The following is a 21,722-nucleotide window of genomic DNA, read 5'->3' as shown; positions in this document are numbered from 1 at the left end:
TCAATAAAATATATTAAAAACAAAGAAAGGCATGGTTATTAAAATCTACACCAATAAAAGAGTAAGATGCAAATTGACTGTACCTTGGCAACACCCACCAGCCAATCAGGAGTGAGTATGCAAATTAACCCAACAAAGATGGTGGGTTAATTTGCATACGCAGGTGCCGAGTGGCTGGGGGCAGGGCAGGACGTTTGCAATGCAGGCATTCCGCACCGCCCCAGCCGCTCTGGGCCTCTGGGCAGTGTGGGAAGGCAGAAAGGCAGCTTCAGCCGGAGCAAAGGCGGTGCTGGCAGCCAGGGGAAGGAAGGCCCATTCTTGCATGAATCTTCATGCATTGGGCCTCTAGTATATAGTATATTTAGAAAGGAAAAACGCGTTGTGTGGAGAAATGGGAAGGATGGGCAATGAGATTTAAATGGTAAATTGATAATGAATTCCTCAGGGTCTTTAATGTCATGCAATGAAGATCACATTTTACCTTCTAGGAAAGGGAAATTAACAAAATCCTTTCAATTTTTCCTTTCACTTCATCATAATCATTCATTATTTATGGAAAATTACCAAAGGAGTATCTGTAAAAAAAAAAAAAAAGTACTAACCACTCTAATACTACGAACATCTTCATTTTTGCTTTACTTCTAGTCTTTGTTGACAGACATACATTTTCATTGTTCCTTTGTACTCCATATATACAGGGTGTCACCAAAAAAAACCACGCATATATACTTTAACAGCTGATAGCTGCTAAATGAAATGTATTTTAATAAACACTGCCTTTATAATTATACTCAAAGTATATATACATTTTGGGGGGACCCCCTGCATATACAATTTTGAAGTATGAGTTTTATACTTCACACTGTACTAGAAACACTTTTCCATACTTCCACATGCTATCAAGGTTTTTCAGGAATGGGAAAAATTCAACCACCCATTTCTTTAGGAAAATAATTCTCAACATAGTGGGATGAATAGAACACAGGAAGGACTTAAAGCAAGTGGCTTATTTTGGAAGTGGCTGCAATAGTCCAGGCACGTGATGCTAATGGCCTGAAACAGAACAACGGCAAGCGGGTGGAAGAAGAGTGAGTAGAAGAAATATTTAACAGGTAAAACTACAGCATGTGGTCAAAGTTGATGAACTACATAGGAAGAGAAGATGGTGTCCAGCACCAATGACTGGCTGATCTTCTCTCTCTAAACAAGGAACCAGGAAAGGGACAGTGTAGGTTTAACCTCAAGGTGGAGGCACCTTTATGACATCCAATTGAAGCCATGACATCATTGTCAACTCTGCTCTACAGACGATCCTGGCTCTCTCTTTCTCTTCTGAGTTAAGACCATTGGAAATTGGGAGCCAATGGTCTTAACTCAGAAGAGAAAGAGAGAGCCAGGATCGTCCGCAGAGCAGAGTTGACAATGATGTCATGGCATGATGATGCCTTAGGGGAGAGCGTGTTCGGGAACAAATACTGGCGAGTTTCTTTCAGTTTTCACTCCAACAGTGTGCCAACGTGGCAGTTTAATTCTAACTTATTTTGATGCACATCAAACGCCTCCCTTCAAAGCTCTCAAACTGTCACCAAGGAAAGGTATCTTCCAAGTAAATCAACATCTGTTTTGATGATGCCTATTATAAGACAATGCACTGCATTTCCTGAACCGGTGTGGTTTTACTCACAGTTATACCAAACCACAGGGCTCCTCTGAAGGACTGATGCAATTAGCTCGTGATAGCATCAGCGAGAGGAGCGAGCTATAACACCCTTCACAGAAGGAGTATGCTAGGTATGCTTTACGGAACGCCGGCTCAGGTACGTGATGGGTATCTGACTCCCCTGAGCTGGAAAGCATTAAAGAGCTTTCTAATGATGACCTTCAGGGAAGACACAGGCCTGGCTCTTTAATTACTTGTATCTGCCTTGAGAAGGCAGCGCCGAGGGTTTAAGTGACCATTTGGAAATCTTGCAATGCTCCAGGGGGCCTCATGGTCAGCAGGACAAGTGACATGGTTTCTAACCAGACAAACACTCTTTTAGAACCAATTTTTCTCTTTGCCAAGCGCGGATGGCTACTGCTAAGGAAATATTCCATGCCCGGCTAAAGGCTGCCAAACAGCAATTCCAGCCAGCATCTGGTATTTTGCTAAAATCATGTGCTTTATAATTTCTTTAATTTTGTCCCTCGTTACTCCTCTACCTGAAAGTCTTCAACAAAGGCTCAAAGACACTTCCATCAACAGCTGCACATCTCCCTCCCATAGCCGACAGACTGTGCACCCGCCTCCGGCGTCACAAAAGCGGCCCTCTCCCCACCGCCCGGCTTCAGGAAGCTGTGCAGAGGAAAATCTAGCCAGGTCTCCCTAAAGCACATGTTAAAAAGCCTCTTTTGCCCTTAACACTGCTTTGGGAACCTGCTGTTTTTCCTTCCCTTCACTGAGAACGTGAGAAAAAGCCGGTTCCAGATCCACACGGTTACACCTTTCCGCTGCCTCCCGTCGTCAAAACTCCCAGTCACTGTGCATGAGTGCGCCTTTTAACACACACTCAGTTCAGGATCCGCACAACCTCTCTGAGGAAAACTGTGAAGAGGCAAGCGCCAAAGAAAAGTTGCAGAAAAAAGGTTGAATGCACTGGGTTGTGGTTACCTTAACAGCTAATAAATTTCCAGATTACCCCACTTGTTCCTTTATAAGCTGGCTGGGCTTCTGAGTTCTTCTGTTTGGTTTTCCACTTGAACTAACTGTCATATCTACTACCAGGGCTGCAGCCACCAGCAAGGGCATTCAGGAGCAAGGACACCCTGCAAATCCATTTAGCATCATCCAAGGCCAGGCTTGCCCTTGCTGGAGCCAGGAGGGAGGGGAGGAGGGGGGCCAGGAGACACCCCCGCAGTCTGCTAACATCGATTCGAATCCTGAATCGGCCGCTGCCACCGTGGGCGCTTTGATGTGTGTCCACTGCAGCTTAACTTTATCCCTTTCAGCAATGGGATTGCTCTCTGGCCACCAAAACTTACCACCTGCAAGCCCTAACAGCTGAAATAAATCTCATTCAAAATAACCTGCCAAGGGCAGCAGGTGTGGCTTTGGGAGCCAAGGATAATGCTTCTGGGTATCACAGCACCGCCATCCTCAGATCTCTGCTACCCCGTCACTCCAGATGAGCTCCCTGGATCTGCTTTTCCTGCCATATCGCCGTAGGCAGAGGGTAAGACTATCACTAAGGACAGCCAGGGTCAGTGATTGAAGAGAAAGGGACATAAAAGAGCCTTGGACCTGGGGGGAACACTACACATTTAGATAAACTGGGGTTTTTCAGGGTTCAGAGAATGTGCTGACTCCACATCCTGGAAGGCGAGGCCTTTAAAGAGTGAATGCAACCATCATGGTTTGATGATGCTCAGATCAACAAGCAAATATTTCCTGGGCAGCTACGATGAGCTGAGACCTGGGCCCTATGCTGCGGGTGAGAAGGCAAAGAGGAGGGTGAAGAAGCAGACTCAGTCGTTAGCAAACCTCAGTGTGCAAGGGAGAGATCTGCGGTGAGTTTCTTGGGCTCAGCATCTCCAGCAATTCTGACTCATCCAGCCTGGTGCTGCTGAATCTGCAACTTTAATCCATGCAGCCAGGTGATTCTATCAGGAGGCCCTGGAGCTGGACTGCTTTGGAGAAACACCGGCTATGATCTGACTCCTGCCCTCAAGCAGTCTGCAACCAGGTGGCGTGAGGGCAACCACCCAAAAGCAAGGCAGAGCCACACATTCATTTATGATGTGAGCTCCACATGTTATAGGAGTTCACAAGGAAGGATGGGCAGTGAAGCCAGGAGCATTCAGGAAAGACTTTGTGAACGAGAGTCGGGCTTAGGGGTCAGGCAGAACTTGGGGAGGAAGGGACAGCCCCATGCAATCATCCTAACCAAGCCTCCTGCTTCAGCCAGCCACGGTGGCTACACCTGCGGCCTAAATGAAGCTCGCCTGGGAGAGAAGACACTGCTGAACAGGTAGAGAAGCTTCCAATGTTGATTGCAAGGAGGACAGTGTCACCAGGAGAATCATAAAACTGGCATTTCCAGATAACACAGTTTGCATTTTTATTCTGTGGCCTTCATGTGGTGTCCTGCACTTCATAATTTAACATTTGTAAAAGAAAAAAATATGCCGTTATGAAACCCAAATAGTGTACCACTCTGAGGCAGCCACCTGCTAACAAGTGACATCTGAGCCATCAATATAAAACAAGGATTGGGGCTCTATGGCTCAAGGTTTGGGGCTCTACGAGGTTCAAGGACTGGCAGATAACCCATAACACGGCGAGAGCAAACACAGAAGGAAACAGATCCCCAACCAAAAAGGACAATCATTCAACACAAGCCTATCACATGTTTTCAAATATGATATTCATTAACACTGTGCTGCAAGGAACGAATTATAAACCACAGACAGTGCAAGGCCTGCTTGACCAAAGGGCTGGCTCACAAGATCGGTGCCAGAGGCAGGGGGGTCCCCGCGCCTGACCCTTTCCTCCACATGGGTTGATCTTAGAGCCCCTCTGCAGAGATGACCCACGAGGGTCATCTGTAAATTCTGTTGAGCAAAAATCCAAACACCAATTCCAGCCAGCATCTGGTATTTTGCTAAAATCATGTGCTTTATAATTTCTTTAATTTTGTCCCTCGTTACTGTAAATTCTGTGGAGCAAAAATCAATCAAACAATATAATTATTCAATTAACTTCACTTTAATTAACTTGTTGAATTTTAAATTTGCATAAGACTGTGGTGATCCCGGAGGCATGTCCTCCTGTTTTTAAGGTGACTCACTCCAAGAAGATGAGTAGGTTGTCCGAGGTCACCAAAATAGGTGGGCAGAACTGGGCTTCCACCTAGGGACTCCGTTTCCAAAAAATACAATGAGCTAGGCTGACAAAGCTTTCTTGGAAGTCCACATTATTTTGGTATGTGGTTTGAAATTGTTTGTTTATAGTTCAGAGTGTTTAAATTTCACTCCAAACCAAGACTGTCATTCAGGTCAGGGTACCGTGTTTAGTTAAAAGGTGCTCAATAAACATCTGTTGAGCAGGACCTGGAAACTCCCAGTGCTTCTCATCTTTGCCCATCCCAATACTTCACTACAGGGTCACAAACTTACCATCAAATTGAATCTGAGGTCTCTTGTATGATGAATACCTTATGCCAGTGCTTCCCAACCTTTTTTCGGCCATGCCCCACCTAAGCATTCTAAAATCCTGATGCCCCCTTTGTGACATATAATTCTTATTATTCAAAAAGTGAACTCCTATTCATGTGGAGGAAGCCTAAAAGGCCACTAACTTGGCCTTAACATGCTTGCAAAGCACATGGCATCCATGAAAGAGAAAAATAAAAGAACGAAAGGACAGCTGAAGTATTGAAGAAGAAATCACTAAGAAACTGTTTAAAAATAATAATATGAAGTGATATAAAAATAGCAAATAAAGTTTCAAAACACATAATAGAGAACTGAAATGCATAAATATGTCACAATATATATTTATATACTGTATATGAGGCCCCTAGAACCATAAGAAATGCAAAAAATTCAGTTAATAACTCATTCTCGAATTGCCCCCCTTAAAAGTCAAATTGCGCTCCCCCCCCGACACCCCGTGGGGCATGTGCCCCACATTGGGAGCCACTGCCTTATGCTCTCAGATAAAATGAAGTATCTGGAAATGTAGTGAGTTTGTTTGTTTGGGGTGTGTGTGTGTCTGTGTGTGTTTAGTTGTTTGGATTTTTTTTTCTCTCTCTCTCTCTTTTTGGTCTTTTTCTAATGACAAATGCATTCTACTCAGATCCTATTATTCTGCACATGGGAGAAACAAACACAACTAAGTAAATTTCATTGCTCTCCTTCAATAGAACAAAGCTTTCCGCAAACATCCTGTGGCTTGGGCTGTAGAGAAATAGCCATGCACTTGAATAAGATGTCCTGGGACACCAAATAAATGGTGACTGATGAAATTTAAGGCCAAGTCTTTCAGACGACTTACCCAAAACCACTTGTGTTTCAAGACCATTCGTGCACGCTGAAGTCCACACTTTCTCTCTTGCTCATGGTCCGGAGCAGCACTAATTTGGAGGTCTCAAAATAAACTCTCTCATTTTGCTCCAATATGCTGCAATAAGACAAAACAAAACACCAACTCAGAATGAGAATGCCACTTGAAGCAGTCAGTAGATATTCAGGGGGAAATCCCTGGCTTTTGTCAGCTGTATATTTTATAACCTCAAACAAGCATATTAATTACCAGAATGAAGCTATCGGGCAACTGATCTACATATGGTATCCTAAAATACTGGATCGGGGAGGGCAGAAAAGAAAAAACAAAGCACCCTCTGGGTAGGTACTGAACTTTATAATATACACCAGTGGGAATGTGCCTGCAAAATTTCAAGTTTACTAATTGAAATAAGTAAATAAAGAAAGATTCCTTATGTTTAAATAATTAAAGATACTCAAATGCAGTTTCTCAAGAGTAGAAAATGGAGAGAGTTTTGTTTCAAATTAAAATCCACCTGATTCTGCCCATTAAACTCAGAATATTTTTAAATAAAGGGCTTATGGGATTGAACAAAACAAACAAAGTCTAAGAGAGAAGAAATTTTCCATTGCAAACAAGAAATTAATGTTTTCGTTCTGACTCTTGATAAATCTTGATCAAGACCTTCTCCACCCAAGTTGGAAAGCAGCATTTACTTAACACACTGGATATGAAGTGAGCGGTTAAAATATGCATGCCTCTTTACCCCACTCAGAGCAGCTGGCAGAGCCTACGCCTTCGAACTGTGTGTGTGACAAGGTCGCTCTGAAAAGTTCTCTTCTGCCTGAGAGTTTTAAAAACGCTCACTTGTCACAGGGCGTTGTTCTAGCTCCAGATGCTTAGTCAAATCCACCCCACTGTTTGTTTTCTGACAATGCCCATTTGAGCACTTGGAAGCTGTCTTCAAAAGATGTTTGCATCCTTTTCCAGCCTTTTATGAGCTCTTTCTCAGCTATTCTGAAAGTCCATTGGCTGTCCCTCGGTTCTCTAACTACCTGATTGCTTCCTACTGTAAGTCTACACTCCACGCATCTCCAAAGGTCCCTGGGCAATCACCAAGACCTCACCATCAAACAACCTAGCTTTAAAGCTGGTGTACTTTTATGCCTCTCTAGGCTGCTGTATGCAAAATGAGTTCCTTGAAAGACTTCTGAAGCTACTGCTTTATAGAATACTCGACATGTTTGAAAAGGACTTTGGGGGGTTGTACATAACGGTGGTTAAGTTCATGGAGGCACTTAAAACTTTGGAGGAGGAGGAGAAAGCTGCTCTTGGTTAATGTTTAAACAAGTGAGTGGAGAATAAGACCATTATATTTTCAGTGTAGCTGGAGGAGCGACTGCCTGACAAGGACAGTCTTTCTTTTTTGTCTTGATTCTATCAATTCTCACCGAATGTGGGGTTGTAACGATTGTATTCGTTTTCTGAGCACTTTTCATGAAATGTAATCAGCTCCCACTCAAAAGTGTAATAGTAATATATTGATAGGAATCAACATAAGCCAGGAAGTTCAAAGCATGACAAATAGTCTCTAGTTTACAGTTTTGGTAAAAACAGAATTTGGAGAGAAGAGGAGGATTTAAAGCAAGCCCACTGCCAGTTACTGTCTGATATCAATCTTGTTTTACTAAAAATAAATTGTTGCCTTTCTCTTATATGTTACCAGGTCTGTATCTTGGTATTCTAGAATAGGAAGGGTCTTTGCCATCTAGTTCAAAATTCTTCTGCAAATAAAGCTGCCGGCCCTCTTAAAGTCACACAGCAAGTTAATTTGTGCCTTGACTAGACTCTGGGTTTAATTGCTCATGCCCATTGATTCTTACCGGACATAATGTTGTTGAACAGAATGGAATGTGGTGTTGGTTTGAAAAGTTTATCATAAGCACAACACTTTTTCATGGTATTGAAAATACACACTCTCTCTTTTTCTGTTTTGTTTTTGCCCTAAAGAAAGAAATTCATTTTGGGATTATATTCTTGTCACCAAGTAGAGCAAAATCTAACTTGGAGAAGCAGAACAGCTCCATTATTAGCTCAGGGCCCTCCACTGGCTGCCAAAGTCTGATGCCCAGAGGCTTATACTATTTGTAGAGGAGAAAGAAAAAAAAAAGGACCATCTCAATGACAAGATTTTCCATTCTTATCCCTGTCAAGGTGAAGGAGTTGGAAGTGATTTATTTTGTGATTTATAGCTGACCCTCAATTACACATAGTCCCACAAGAATGAGACAATTTTTATCCAAAGAAAACCACTGAAAATTCTGCACACCTCATTTTAAGCAGAGGTTTCAATACACTTCCCTTCTTCAGCAAACTTTTCAGCAGTCTGCTAATCACCAACAAAACAAACCGCTTGCCTTTCCTCTCCTTTGCCCGCCCATTCTTGTTTGCCAGGTGACGTTATAAATGGAGATAAGACCGAAAGTCTGGAAAGGAGGAAAGAACAACGGGGCCTGGAGCATTCACACATATGCCTGAACACCGAGAGTCGCTGTATAAACAAGCTTTCACTGAAGAAAGTGCTCCCTTCTCTCGTTCATGCGGACAATGGCCCATGTGCATCTTCCCCCAACTTCTTAACCCGCCACAGAGCTCTACAATTCTTCTGTTTTTGATTTCCCAAATATACCACAATCTGTACTCAACTGTCAAAAAAGTTGGAAAGGAGCCTGGCCGGCATGGCTCAGTGGTTGAGTGTCGACCTATGAACCAGGAGGTCACAGTTCGATTTCGGGTCAGGGGACATGCCTGGGTTGTGGGCTCGATCCCCAGTGTGGGGCGTGCAGGAGGCAGCCAATCAATGATTCTCTCTCATCATTGTGTTTCTGTCTCTCTCCCCCTCTCCCTTCCTCTCTGAAATCAATAAAAAATATATTTTAAAAAAAGATGGGAAGGTGGTCTCTTGCTATGTGAAGAGTAAAAGCATGGTCCTTTTATTTCAGGCTGGTTAATCTGGCTAATTTAACTCTGAGAGAATCTCCAGTGCAGTTTGCAAATGCTCCAATAGGTATTCCTACAGACTGAGTGTCCTTTGGCACACGTAAAGAGTTCTCCCTAAAATTACTCAGTAGTTTTTAAAAAACAAGATATTGAAGAAGACAGCCACAGAAATTTCTGCTTGAATTTTTTAAGTGATAAGGGAAAATTTTATAAGCATTTCTGTGATAATTTTCTGAACAGTTATAAGCAGAAGCAGCAGCAAAGTTGCAATAGAAAGTCACTAAGGATTTAAACAATATTAAGTTTTTAAGTAGGAACTGGCAAGGCCAAAACATAAAAAAGCTCTTGAACTATACACAGTACAATGGCTATTGTCCCTTTAATTATTATCACAAATCAAGACTTTCCCATTCTTGGCCTGACAGACACATGTAGCACAGAAAGCGAAAGAAATGATCTCCACACTTCTACCTCGAGACAGATTTAGAATGGCATTGTTGTCAGAAAGGAACTTGCTGGTTGTTTTATCTCCCTGTTTTGTAGAAGGGGAATGCCCAGCACGTAGCGGTCAGGAGCATGTTCTTCATTCTGTGGAATACTTTTGCTTTAACTGTTAGCATTGTGCCCACAACCAATGGAAACCAAAGGACTGGAAAGAAAATATCATAAAAATACAACAAAATCCACTGCCATTTGTAAATCCTTCTGTTACAAAAAGGGACAGTGTTTTATAAAGGCATGTGATGCATCATGAATGGTATTTTTTGCCATTTAAAAATACCAAACAGTAGTAATAGCTCCACCGCTAGGCTGCCAGGACTTAACCTGCAATTTGGGCAATCAGTGTGGGACGGGATCACTTTGTTTTATGACACAGGAGCAGATGCTACTAATTAACACACAGAAATATCCAAAACAGGGTTTTTAAAACATATGAGTTTGGAAACATAAGTAGAAACAGCTTTGAAGGCTATAAGCAAAATAGTATAATAGGATGAAATATGAGTGGTTTTCTTTTTAAAAAGAGAATTAGGTTAGCTGGTAAACTTTTATGGGCCATCCTCTTAATAAAGCATGGATTTGAAGAAAAGTACCTGCTAAATCTTGCTTTTTATTTTTGAAAAATAGGGAGAGAGTAGCATATATCATATATTAGCCAGTGTGTTCCATGGGATGCTATGGTCCACTGTGGAACATTACATTATGCCAAAGATAAAAAGAGGATTAAAAAGGTTGAAATAAATTTGGGAAACACTTTTGAGGGCTGTTGATGTATTGGTATGTACTGCAAATCTCTAAGAGGGAAGAGAGTATGCATTTTGGCCTATTTATATTTATAATAATTCATTTAGTATAAATAATTATTATGTCCACTGCATGTTACACAAAATGGCATATCTTTATGGAAAAATGACAACATTCTTCAAAACAGAAAAGTTAGTGAGAAGAATGATACTAATTTAATGCAAATGTCTTTCATGTCTGGCTTAACAGAAAACAATAAAATTCTCAAATGTGTCTCTAAATTCAATTTGCTATGATATGTTATTTGAAGTACAGGGGGAAAATGGGCCTTCATTTTGGGCTAATTGTGGAAATTATTTCATATTACACCAATACTTGACAAGTGGTAGTTTCTTAAAGGATAGGGCAATTTGGGATCTGAAACATTTCAATGGACTCCTTGTAATCTTTTATATTAAAATTCATTGGTTTGTCTTGCACTTAGGACAGACTTTTTACCATGTAGGATTTTGTCACACCAGGCACGGATCACCTGGAAAATAAGACCAGTTCACTGAGGTATGCAGGTCTTCCAAATGGACACGTTTCATTCACATCATCACACATCATTTTGCCTCTGAAAAACTCCACTATACACTTGTGAGAGAATGCGAATGAAGTAGGTAAATAATGTTTGAGTACTGTTATAACAATAGTTTCCACCTTGCAGAGCGCCTCTCACAGGTCCCACACGTCTTCCGGGTTCTCAGAGTGAGAACTGCTGACTCAGCAGACCTTCTAAGCTCTACAGACCCCTCCCACAGAACTGAACTGCCTTCCTGCCCGTGGCTTATGCAAGTCTAGCCAGGCCTAGCTCTCTAGCGGACCTTCGGGTCCAACCCAACAAGGGCTGTTTACCCAGGCTGGCCATGGCCCTGACATGAACCATGAGGAGACAGTAGGACAGGGTTATCTCTGAAGAAAACATCTGTTTACTTGGATTCTACCAGATAAGAATCTGTGAAAGGTGTAGGTTTTAGACTTCTTTAGTAAATACTTTCTTCCAACCTAGGTGTTAATAATCTAGTAAGGATTTGTTTTAAATGAAGACAATGAACTTTGTAAGCATCCTAACAGACATTCAAAAAGACCTGTTTCATGAAATCAGTTAATGAAGAAACTATGCAGTTATAAACCACTAATTAGTTAAGAAATAAAAGGAACCACTAAACAACACTAGTTAACTTTGGGTATTAATGTACACATGCAATGCAATCCTATCTAATAAAAAGGGAATATGCTAATTGACCCTCACATCATCACAAAGATGGTGGCACCCACAGCCAATAAGGAGAGAATATGCTAATTGCTGCCCCACCCTCAAAGATGGCAGTGCCCACAGCCAATAAGGAGGGAATATGCTAACTGACTGCCCTGCCCTCAAAGATGGAGGCACCCACAGCCAGTAAGGAGGGAATATGCTAACTGACTGCCACGCCCTCAAAGATGGAGGCACCCACAGCCACAAGATGGCAGTGCCCAGTCCCCTCAGCCTCGGGCAGGGTGGCAGGTGCGTGGCAAGGTTGGGTCCGCCCCCAGGCAGGCCTGGCCTTGCTGTGCGCCTGCCTCCGGACTCCCCCAGTCCTCTCAGCTCCCCTGCCACCCAGGGCAGGCCCAAGGCACAGGCAAGCCTCAGATGGCAGCTGCCCAGCCACCCAGGGCTGCCCAAGGCTCAGGTAACCAGGGCTGGCCGAGGTTTGTGCTGTCAGCAGTTGCAGCAGCAGAGGTGTGATGGGGCATCACCTTCCCCTGATCGCCGGGTCGCCTCCCGCCCCCGAGGGCTCCCAGACTGTGAGAGGGGGCAGGCCAGGTTGAGGGACCCCCCCCCCCTCTAGTGCATGAATTTTCATGCACCGGGCCTCTAGTAATAATAACAACAACAACAACAATAATAACTAATATTTGAGTGCTAATCCTTCAAATTACATTATCTCCTTTAGCCTTACAATCATCCCAGGTGGTGGATACTTTCATTATACTATTTTTAATAAATGAAGAAATGGAGGTGTATGTAACTAAATAACATACTCAAGCGGCTAAATAACTGACAGATGCAGAACTCCAACTTCAATTTTCTGACACCGAAGATTCTCTCTTAACAGCTCACTATGTTGCCTTATTTTCAACTAACTGTTTTGAACTTCACTGATCTAATTCTTCCTCTGACGTTTACAGCAGTCCCCCCTTATCCACATTCCAAGATCCTTTGTGGATGCCGAAAACCGAAGATAGTATCAAACCCTACACACACCGTGTTTTTTCCTATACATACATATCTATGATAATTTACTTTATATCAGGCACAGTAAGAGATTAAAAATAGCCAATAATAAAATATAACAATTATAACACTATACTGCAATAAAGGTTTTAGGACCCTGGCCGGTGTGACTGAGTTGATTGGAGCATCATCCTGAACACTGAAAGGTTGTGGGTTTGATCACTGATCAGGGCACATACATACCCAAGTTGCAGGTTCTATCCCTGGCTGGGGACAGGGAGAGTATTGGGAGGCAACTAATCGATGTTTCCCTCTCACATAGATGTTTTTCTCTCTCTCCCTCTCCCTTTCACTCTCTCTAGAATCAATGGGGGAAAAGTTATAAGACTATGGTCTCTGTCTCTCAAAATACCTTATTGTACTGTACTCACCCTTCTTGTGATGATGAGAGATGATTAAATGCCAAACCTACTCCTAAATCTGTGTAATCATCCCTTACTTGCAGTACATGGCTTGGTGTCACTCACTTTGGGAATCCCTTGCTGAAGTCTTCCACCCACAAATTTAATGCCTCTCCCATCTTAACTAAACACTAATCATACACGGTGGCCGTAAGTATTGCAGTTTGAGGTGCAACAGCAAAACTAGCAGGAATATCTTGTACCTTCTTCACAATTTCACGGATAGAGATCTTAGACATCTTTGCATTTTTTTCTTTCCTTAATAAGTTGAGAACTTTCACCTGTTCGCATAAAGTAAGCTTCACTAATCTTGCACTTTGGGGCCATTATGAAATAAAATAAGCCTTCCTTGAACACAGCCCTGGGTTACCTGGACAGTGGATCTGATAACCTAATCAGCTGAGTGACTAATTTGGAGGCGGGGGTGGGGGGTGGGGGTTATAGGTCATAGCGACACTTGACAAAGGGGTGATTCACATCCAGGGCAGGATGGGAAAAGACAAGGAGAGATTTCACCATCCTCCTCAGAATGGCACGCAATTTAAAATTTATAAATGGATTATTTCTGAAATTTTCAATTTGATCTTTTCTGACCACGGTTGACCCCAAATAACTGAAACCACAGAAATCAAAACTGTGGGTAAGGGGGAATGACTGCATTTCAAAGTAACGAGCTGCTTAGTGATTCCTTCCCCAAAGCAGCCAGGAAGAAGAAGTCTCTCTCAAAAGCAACATATGCTGGGTGCTGTGAAGTCCAACCTTTTGATTCTTCAAAGGTCATGAGGCAGGAGCACTGGTAATCACGTTCTGTAAACAAAACCCAGCCTGCATGAACTCTTTCTTTCCTCTGCAAACACAGCAATGCAACAAGGGCAATGGGAAGGCCTGTCCTCTGTGAGGCACCGAAGGCAAGGAGGTCGTATTAATTAGCCTTTCCAGGTGCTTTCTAAACCCTGAGCTCCCTCAGGTCAGGTTGTTCATGCTGCACCTGTCCCCTGGACCCTTATTTCTCCCATCTGGCTGCCTTCCTTCTGCTAACCCGGAATCATTCAACATATGTTGAATACCTTTCTAGATTTGTCATAATCATTTTCCAACACCCGGCTCAAGACATTTGTTGTTCCAGAACCATTCCAGCTCTCCCTGTCCCCAAAGGACCTCTGGGAGGGACTCCGTCAGTATGGGCTTACATTGCACTCCGCAACTGTGGGTAATATTGCTTCATTTCTGTGTCTCATCTTTCACAACCGTTAGTAGATGGCGAGTGGTCTCAAGACCTGGAGAATCTCTCACAGCACTTCCCACGGTGCTGGCTACAAAACAGCATGCTTGCTCCTATTTTTCTCCAATTAGGCAGAGACTAAAGGACACAGGCATGTATGTTTATGTTGACTGATTTTTACACATTTTTTCCTTCAGTCCTACATGAAACAAAATTAGCAGTGTAATTCAACCAGAAATAGTAGATATTTTTTAAGAGAAGAGTAGTCTATACTGCAATCAATAGTGTTCACTGGGAAGGAAGCTGCATGCCATTTATGTGGCCTTCTCAGAGTAGAAAGAATGAGGTCCATCCTAATGTGAACTAATTTTAGAACTGCTGACAAAAGAAGTAAAAATAAAAAGATGCATCTGGGTACACCCAGAAATCCACTCATCACACTCAGCTGTGTTTAATGACATCCATTACCTGCAGGCCCAAGTCCCATTGACGGGGTCTGTACATCTCCGTTTTCAACATGAGTGCCACAGCTGGCTCAGAGCTTCTGAAAGAATATTAAAAAGTCCGTGGACCACAGACTACAGGAGAATCCCGCTCATTCCATTAGCATCGTAATTACTCTTTGAAAAATTATGCTATGTACTTCGTATAAAATGATACAATCTAATATCAAGTGATAATAACAACAGCCCTTCTATCCTTCGTCAAACTCATGAGGCATTTCAGTCGCCTAGAAAACTCCCATTTCCCTCAGACAAACCAAATAAATTGGAGGCTGTGTATCTGCAAGAGATATGGTTAGGAGCGAACCTGTTTTTTTACCATGTCAAACGTCTGCGCAGAGGTTACGAAAGGAAAGCCGCTGTAATGGCTCACATCTAATCACTGTGACAGGCTCGATCTTAAGTGCTGGATTCCCACATGTAAGCCCCATCATTGGATTTGCAGAACCATGCAAATCGGGCCTTCCTCTGAAATGCAACAGCCTGATCTTAGCCTTCTTTGCATAGATCATTCTTGGTGGAAATTTTCAACACCACAAAGGTGGGGAAAAGGGTGTGTCGCACATCGACTTCTTAGTCATATTTCCTGATGTTGCCATTTTAGTATATTTAAAATATTTACTTATGGCAACGTTGGAGTAATTATAGTGTATGAAGCACTGTTCCCTTTTTCTGTCTTGGTAGACCCCTCAGCGCGCTGCACCACAAAAGAAAGCTCTCCGAGTCACTGGCATGACCTAGGGAAAGGCGGGTGCTCTTGTTTGGTGGACGCCAGCATCCCATTGCTCTTAAAGTCTGAAGTGAGCAATCCTAGGCTGGCAACGTTTTCAAAACAGCCTTTCATATGATACAGAAGGACAATGCTAGACTAACACTTCCCGTATGCCTCCATCCGCTTTCACATCTGTGTTGCTCACACCCACCTGTTCTCAGTTCTGAGCACCTGACCCCCCAGACCACCCAACCGAAGCTGAAGGTGCCACAAGTTAAGACCTCCCCCCAACTGAGGATGGGTAACATTATGGATCAAGAAAAGCAGTGGGGCAATGTTGGGTGATGAGAGACTCTGGGATCCAATTGCTCTTATGTGTCCCCTAAGCCTGTTCTTGGTACCCTGACATCACGGAGTTGCCCAAACTGGAAACACCAAAATCAATACCTCTGCATTCCCCTTTACTCCACAAGACAGCTGGTTACAAACCCTATCAATTCTACCTCCTGGTTATTCTACTTGAATCCTAACCTGTGCACCCTCCAGCATTACTGCCTCTACTCTCACCCACCCCTCTTGCCTTCCCACCTAGATTTCCGACTGCTCTCCTGGCCGTCTAATCAGCTCACCAGACCCACAGACCTGATGACTATACTGAAAACCATTCACAACTCCCGTACACTCTTCCAGCGATCACTGAAGAGGAAGGGGGAGTGGGACACACATCAGTAAATTACACGTTGAGATCCACTAGCCTCCCCCTTTTGTGGTGATGGGGCGGGAAAGAAGAGAGCTGGAGAAAACAGATGTGAAGGATATGCAAAGGGCCAAGGACCAACATTTCATTCACAGATTTCTCTCTGAGTTTACTTGGCTCATCTGTATTTCGTGTCAGTTTTTTTAAAAAACTCAATCTGAGTTTTAATCATTAAAAATAATCCTAGAAGCATGTCCTGTTATGCATTGCCAAGTTGCATTGATGCATTTCATTACTGCTTGAAAGGCCACATATTAAAAACACTACTCGAAGTCAAGCTAAAGAAATAAAATGATTCGGGATGTTTTTTTAAAGCAGTTACTAAAACAGAAACAACTGTTATTTTTAATCTCTGGCTCAATGTAAACTGACAAGATATGAATATGAATTTTACCAAGTAATGTATAATAACTGCTTCTGCTCACCACAACCACACAACAGCAACTCAGTGTTATATTTCATTTGGACGTTATTTGTGGAACATGTCATCTAGATAACATATAACATACCATCTCATTCAAGTAGATTGACTCAAGCTAGTTTTCAGAAAAAAACTTAGTAAATATTCTTTTTTGTTGTTGTTGTTAATCCTCACCCAAGGATATTTTTCCCTTTTTTTTTTTTTTTTTTTTTCTTTTTTGAGAGAGAGAGAGAGAGAGAGTGGAAGGGAGAAGGAGAGACAGAGAGCAACATTGATATGAGAGAGACACATCATTTGGTTGCCTTCTGCATGTACTCCACCAGGGTTAGGGAGCCTGCAACTAAGGTACATGCCCTTGACTGGAATCGAACCTGGGACCCTTCAGTCCACAGGCAGACGCTCTATCCACTGAGCCAAATGGGCTAGGGCAGTAAATAACTTTTCTTAAATTTGATTTTACAAAAGTCATTGCAAAGTTCTAAATTCCTAAACAAGTGAGTAACAATATCTGAAAAACAGTAACCTGATAACCTAATTGTCTAACTGTTAGTGAAATCACCACCACACTTATTGAATATGTATTTTGGAAATAAATTCTCCTGGCTTTTGTCTGGAATAAAAATAATCTGATATGGATCATGCCTCAGGAGGGTAATTCTCCATCTGGGAAGACAGCATGTAAGCAAATGACACAACTTCTTTGCCATAAGTTAAGAAAATAAGAGAAGAGCTATGGAATGTCAGGAGGGGAAGCGGTTTCATCCAGGAGAGGGTCTCGGGGAGGAGTGCGCAGAGAAGGTAGGTCTTAAGGACTCGATGGTGGGAATTCTGAACTCTAGTCCTAAAATGAAAGTGCCAGGAAAAGCTCAAACTAATCCATCTGTCTCCAGAGTTAGCATTTATTGAGTAACTGCTATGTGATAAGGAATTCATCAATGTTATCTCTAAGCTTCCAAACAAACCTTTAATGATAGCCTGGCTATAGCTGATTTTAAAAAGACTCAGAGAGTCACTGACATTTCCATTTGCTGAACATGAGTCAGCCAAAACCGCATCTATATCAACACAACAATTAATCACACAGAGAAAATGACAGTCTTAACAAGAACAACCAATGGTCAAAGTCATTACAAATTTTGAAAGAGTATGGCTTAATATAACAAGGATTAGGATATGGCAAAAACAAACCCCTTTCCCACCAAATTTAATTGAAATAACAAGACTGTCAAAAATGTAATATACTTATTTATTTTGTCCTCTAACATCAGTGTTATGCAATGGTTTCATTTTACATGGATGGATATATATACATATACATATACATATACATATATATATATATATATACACACACACACACACACACACACACACACACACACACACACACTAGAGGCCCAGTGCATGAAATTCGTGCACAGGTAGGGTCCCTAGCAATTGCCGGCTGCCAGCTGCCAACTGGGGCCTCCTTTCCCCCCACCTGCCTTCTGCCACCGCTGGCTGGGGCAGGGTCGGCCGGGGGGGAGGGGCCTCTGGCAGTTGGCCGGCCGGCCCCACCCACCGGTCAAACTCCCAGTCGAACTCCTGGTCAAGGGGACAATTTACATATTAGGCTTTTATTATATAGGATATATATAGTAAAAGTTGTTTTATTTCTCAAAGTGTGATCCAAGAACCTTTTATGTTAAATACATCACAGGAGAGTGCTCAACAAAAATGAAACCCCAGGGCCCCACCCTGCTTAGGCTCTTAGGGCTCAGGAATCTGAATTTTCAACAAGCTTCCCCATCCCCCCAAGAGAATACTAGTTAAACATTCAAGTTTTTAAGCCCCTTGTCTACAGTTTCCTCCCCCTTGTTTTCTCTTATTGGAATATGTCTTTGCCAGTTTTAACAATTACCTTCAACATCCTCCAAATGTTTTCGGTGTCACACTACATTACCTAAAATAAAATTTGCTTCTAAAACACTGAAATTGCAGCACTGAAAACAGGATTATTTCAAACCATTTTTACAACCCTTCTTTTTCTATACTACCTAGCTCAAGTCAGTGAAGTGTGCTACTGGCAAATGCTTTGGGTTCCACAGTAAGCAAAATAAGCCTCCACCCCAAAGATGCCTACATCCTAATGCCCATAACCTGTGACTGTTACTTTCCATGGAAAAAAGGATTTCACAGGTGTGATTAAATTAATCTTGAGATAGGGAGAGAGTACAGATGAGCCAATGTAACCAGAGGGTCCTTAACAGTGAAAGGAGACACCAGAACAGAGTCAAAGGGAGATGAGATCATGGGAGAAAGGTACAGGGAGATGCAACATTGCTGGCTATGTAGATGGAGGAAGGGGCCACAAGCCAAGGAGTACAGGTGGCCTCTAGGAACTGGACAAGACAATGATACAGATTTTCCCCTGGAGTCCCTATAAGGAATACAGCCCTGTTGATACCCTGATTTCAGCATGGTGAGACCTATGTTAAATTTCTGGCCTACAGAACTATAAGATAATAAATGTGAGTTGTTTTAAGCCACCAGGTTTGTAGTAATTTGTTACAGCAGCAATAAGAAGCTAATAGAGGTTCTATGAAAGAAAGACTCAGATCACCTTTAACAAGAAGGCCATGGCCCACATACTTTTTAAGTCTTCCTAAACACATAAAGACAGAATCCCAAATATTCGTTTGGACACAAATGGGACATGGCCCAAACAGTTAATTTTCAAACAATGCAGACACTTCTTTTATCTATCGCTGTCCTTATTCTGCTCTTCCCACTCAGACCTGCAGCTTACCTTCGAACCTTCCACCAAGACAGACTAGTTTATCAGTGAAAACCACAAAAACAGAGGGTCTGAGTCAAGGTTTCTCAACTCCAACACTACTGACATTTTGGACCACACAATTCTTTTGTTGTGGGGACTGTTCTGTGCATTGTAGGACACTTGATGCATCCCTGGTTCTACCCATTACATGCCAGTAGCACTCAGCCCCTCTCCCAGTTGTGACAACCAACGATGTCTCCAGGCACTGCCAAATATCCTCTGTGGGGGGGCAAAGTGGCCCAGGCCACTTTGAGATCCACGGCCTAAGGCATATGTCAGTTTACCTAGCAATCTGCTGCTCCCCCCACAAGTTCCTCCCAGAGAGGAAGTCTCCCACACGTGTATGCATATGCTCTTGCATTGCATCTGGTCTCATTCAAACTAGTTGCCTATGAATTCAGTCTGTTTGGCATTTTAAAACAGCTCTAAGTCAAAACTCAACCACAGGGTTTTTTTAATGGCCCTGCTACACTTATTCCCAGCCACAGGCAACGGAAACATGGCCTCTCCACAATGACCCACAACCCACCCCTGCCAATGAGCTCACAATCCAGTCTGCTGCTGTGAAGGCGCTAACTAGGCCAACGCTCACCATTTGACTGTTAGCAGGAACTTTCTAAAGCTCTCTGCACCCTTATTACCTGGACATCATTAATAAAAATCCTTTCAATCAGGTGCAACACAGTGAAGACGAAATTTGCAGATGGCTGACTGAGAGCCTGACTCTGATAACAGAACAGATGTTGTGGCATAGGTATGGGGACAAAGCCAGTGTTCTGGAAGAAGAAATCATTTCCTCAACAAGCTATCTTTAAAAAAAAAAAATGACTTAAACAATGACTCTAAAGGATCCTGTTTTATGTAGTTCTTAATTCTGCTCAAACTTTCCATTTTGATCTTAAAATAACAAAACATCATTAGCTCCCATTTTTACTGAAATCTTTTTTTGTTGTTGTTGTTGTTAATCCTCACCCAAAGGTATCTTTTCCATTGATTTTTAGAGAGAGTGGAAGGGAAGGGGAGAGAGAGAGAAAGATAAACATTGATGTGAGGGAGACACATCTATTGGTTGCCTCCCGCACTTGCCCCGACCAACACCGGGGATCCAGCCTGCAACCAAGGTACCTGCCCTTGACCGGAATCAAACCCACAGCCCTGCCGAAACCGGTTTGGCTCAGTGGATAGAGCGTTGGCCTGCGGACTGAAAGGTCCCAGGTTCGATTCCGGTCAAGGGCATGTACCTTGGTTGCGGGCACATCCCCAGTAGGGGTTGTGCAAGAGGCAGCTGATCGATGTTTCTCTATCATCGATGTTTCTAACTCTCTATCCCTCTCTCTTCCTCTCTGTAAAAAATCAATAAAATATATTTAAAAAAAACAAAAACCCACAGCCCTTCAGATCCCACCGGGCAGTCGGACATCCCTCTCACAGTTGGAGGTCCAATGCTCTAACCACTGAGCAAAACCAGCTAGGGCTTTACTGAAATCTTAAAACTACAGCTTCCAAGACTAGATGTGACATTCATAGGATCACAACTCGTGTAATGGAAAGCTACAGCCAAACCGAGCCCTGTGAAGTCTAGATGAAGGCAGCTGAGTTACAGGGAGCAGTGGCTTTACAGAACATTCTCCCAGGAATGTTAGCATTCACATCCCTGGTAACTAGAAGTCATGGCTTTTTAACAGATTAGCCGAACTGCAACCTTTATAGATTAACCCTCCATCAACTACTACCATATTAATTAATACTAAGACTTCTGAAGTTTACATTTTCTCTCAGTGGCCTTTCTCCAAGTGCACAACATCCTTGTAAAGTCTGAAAAGAACATCACATCCATAACTGGATACCTCAGGGCCAAGGTGCACCACACTCACTATGGATTCTACTCCCTGTCTGCCTTTCAGATATTTTACAATTACCTCCAGGGGGAGGGAGTTGTAACGATGCTGGCCTCATGGTATTCAGCGCTGACAACCACAGACACACATTTTCTCTTTTACCTTTTGGGAAGATGTTACACATTTTCGACTTGTTCTGAAGATTTGAAATTCAAGCATTCACGACAAGTAGCACACATGAGGAAGGAAGGGGCAGGAAAAGAGTTTTCAGGGGGAGGCGGAGGGAAACCTTATAATGCTATTTTAAATTGGGGGACAGGGCGCTGCCAGGGAAGAAGATGACAGGGCGGGGAGAAAAGAAACTTGGACATCATTATGCATGGACCCCAATACGCGAAAATACTAGATTTGGAAGTGTTGCATTATGAAGGAAAACATCAAGACAGGAATAGCATGGAGC

General features: G+C 42.7%; 1 protein-coding gene across 3 annotated transcripts in view; it reads right to left on the bottom strand.

Moving 5' to 3' along the window:
• The window catches only part of ATXN1 (ataxin 1), a 408,090-nt gene that overhangs the window by 300,309 nt on the left and 86,059 nt on the right, over positions 1–21,722 (bottom strand). For all 3 annotated transcript variants that reach the window (XM_054721445.1, XM_054721446.1, XM_028152384.2), the window contains exon 3: positions 6,035–6,160. The gene's annotated coding sequence lies outside the window, so the exon portion shown is untranslated. The remainder of the gene's footprint in view (positions 1–6,034; positions 6,161–21,722) is intronic.

This window comes from Eptesicus fuscus, chromosome 9 (assembly GCF_027574615.1).
Source record: "Eptesicus fuscus isolate TK198812 chromosome 9, DD_ASM_mEF_20220401, whole genome shotgun sequence".
Taxonomy (NCBI): domain Eukaryota; kingdom Metazoa; phylum Chordata; class Mammalia; order Chiroptera; family Vespertilionidae; genus Eptesicus; species Eptesicus fuscus.
Note: the sequence above shows the minus strand (reverse complement) of the source record. Positions and strands in the feature narration are given on the sequence as shown.